The 2801-nt window shown below is 41.1% G+C and overlaps 1 non-coding gene across 1 annotated transcript; it reads left to right on the top strand.

Moving 5' to 3' along the window:
- Positions 1 to 408: 408 nt before the first annotated feature.
- Positions 409 to 515, top strand: LOC112083184. The gene has a single exon (XR_002897483.1). It is a non-coding gene; the product is annotated as a small nucleolar RNA R71 (small nucleolar RNA).
- Positions 516 to 2801: the final 2286 nt, after the last annotated feature.

Below are 2801 nucleotides of genomic sequence, written 5' to 3'. Positions count from 1 at the left end.
TTCCTAAAATTGTTGTTGAAAGCTGGATTAAATCGATTATGATATGCCTGGGCTCCCATGAAATTGATTTCCTCCTCTTGGTACGTGCCATCTTCTTCATATCTTCCATCTTCTTCATTTCCTACAGCAATATCACAAGCATGTATATTCTTATTTTGAGACTTAAGAAGTTGACTTACCATGCTTTTTAGCTCAGCAATCTCCCTTGATTCATGACTAGTAATAGTCTCCTTTGATCTGTCATACTCAGGGTTGTTGTTGCAGTTGGCTACAGCCAGATTTTCGATGAGTTCTCTCCCTTGTGGTATGGTTTTTGAACTGAAATCGCCATTGCTAGCAGTGTCAAGAGAAAGTTGATACTTCTGCTGAAGTCCACTGTAGAAGGAGCTTAGCAGGTTTGCTCTAGAGAAACCATGATGAGGGCAGTATCTCTCATACTCCTTGAATCGCTCCCAAGCTTCATAGAACGATTCTATTGGGCCTTGTTGGAAACTTTGTATCTTGTTTTTCCAGCTGGTTCGATCTTGACTTCGTGTAGAAGTGGTTCAGGAAAGCTGACTTGCTTTCTTCCCATGAAGTAATAGAACCAGATGGCATAGATTTCAACCATCTAAAAGCTTTATCACTTAGAGAGAAAGGAAAAAACTTACACTTCACATAGTCCACAGTTTCTGGAGTTGTTCTCACCATTCCAGAGATTTCTTCAAAAAGATCAATGTGATCCATTGGATGCTCAGTACAGATTCCATGGAATTGGTTCTGCTTCACCAAAGAGACAATCGGAGGTTTTATCTCATGATTTTTTCTTGGAACAAGAATTTGAATAGCTGATCGATTTTGAAAGTGTTGGTGAGGTGCATCGAAATCGGCAATGAGTCTATTCCGAGGCTGTCTTCTCGTAGGATTGGCAAGCTGTATTGGTCGATTGGCTTTTCTAACAACTGGTGGAACAATGGTTTCATCATTCCTTCTTCCTTCAGCATCGGCCTGGTCTTGTCTCCTTTGATTTTCAGCGATTTGAGCAGGATTTAGAGGGACTCGGTTTCCCTCTTCATCGAGTTGTGGCTGTCCATCTTCTTCATGAGCAGCATCTAGGTCATCACCATGAACTGAATCACGGTCATCACGGTTTAAAAGATTTTCCCGGTGGGCATTAGGATTGGCCATCTTGAGCGTTCTTCGTCTGAGTTTTCTAAGTGCTCTTTCGTGTTTGTCAATCTTGTCTAAGGGCAATATGATTTCGTCAGGATCTCTCCTAGTTTCATCCACCTGTGAGCAAAGAAAGCAAAGATAAAAAGAGGAGTTAGAAATTCTCCAGAAGAACTCGGAAATCTTGAGGTTTAGGATTGAAATTAGATTAAGAAGTCACGTCAACAGCGACAGATCCCCAGCAACGGCGCCAAAAACTTGATGTGAGTGCAGTGGGCAACACAAGTTTTATCCTAGACAAGCTGCAAGTGCACAGCAAACGCAGTAGTACTTAGGGATCGAATCCATAAAGATCTGTGTGTTGAGGAATTCTAACTGATGCTAAAAACAATCTTAAAGCGAATCTAATAAAAAGGGGTTTTGGTTTGTCACTAAATCTAATTATGCAGAGAATTAAAAAGAGCTTTAAGTAAAAATCGGTTGAAAAACAGTAAGAAAAAAGCGCTGGGTTCAAGGTTCATCTTTAGGGTTCATGTTCTAAAACACAAGGAATTTAGGCAAAGATTTTCTATGACTCTGAAACTATGATAGACACATGTAAGATTAGCCTACTCTCGTCACCCTAATCATCTAATCACTTGTTCATGGCAATTAACTCTCGCTCTCATGCCAGAACAAGATCATGCTTTGTAGATCGGAATTCATCTCTGCTTACGTATCCTCCGTAGGTAGCTTTTGTCTCCTACGACGGGAACGTCCATAAGATCCAGTTCAGGCATCCCAGATACTACACTCTCGTGGCTCGGATTAAACCTAGGATCGGATTCTGGGTGATCAATCTAGAATAACCGCTTTGAGATTTGGATGAATGGGAGAATCATGTTAAAAATCGAAATCATTTTTCCCTAAAAACATAGATGTCATTCGAACATGGGGTCCCTTTGGATTACCCTTTCACCCAACTAGGTGACTACTCAGACATGGCTGAGGTAGATATCATCATCGGTTTAGAACTAAGAAGAAGAAAAGTAAAAGAAACAAACTTGCAGAAAAACTTCTCTTATTGAAGACAATATGGCGTGGAGAGCTTCTACAAATGCATAAAAATAAAACCTAAAACTACAGATGAGTTCTCTTTAAAGAGAAGAAAGAGGCTCTCTTACAAAAGACCTAAAAATGAGTATTTATAGTGTTTCTCCAAGTCTTGGGCGTCTAGGGCTTGTAAAATGGGTGCAGAAAGTTTCTTGGGCCTTAATTGGGCTCCTGAGGTTCGGACATAGGTCCACCGGGGGTGAAACCTCCTGAGCCGCGGTGGGAAGAAGGCTGGCCGCGGGTGAAAGCACTTGTGCTTGACTGGGCTTGTGTTGATCGGCGTTCAGTGCATTGATGATATCTTGAGATCTAACCGTTGGATTGCTTTGATTTCAAGTGTGTTGGAAATCTGGTTGTCTCCTCTATAATATCTCCAAATTTGGGGATGATCAGACGGTGAGACGGTGAGAAGGTCTTCATTGGTTGCCAAACTTCTGACGGCCTGAATTTATCCAAAAATTTACTTTTGCTCCAAAATGCACTCCAAAGTCCCAAGTTTCCTGAAAAGCCTTTTAAAACTCCAAAACATGGAAAACTGAGTAAAAACACCTGCATAAGAT

Source organism: Eutrema salsugineum, unplaced genomic scaffold, assembly GCF_000478725.1.
Source record: "Eutrema salsugineum unplaced genomic scaffold, Eutsalg1_0 scaffold_7, whole genome shotgun sequence".
Classification (NCBI taxonomy): domain Eukaryota; kingdom Viridiplantae; phylum Streptophyta; class Magnoliopsida; order Brassicales; family Brassicaceae; genus Eutrema; species Eutrema salsugineum.
Note: the sequence above shows the minus strand (reverse complement) of the source record. Positions and strands in the feature narration are given on the sequence as shown.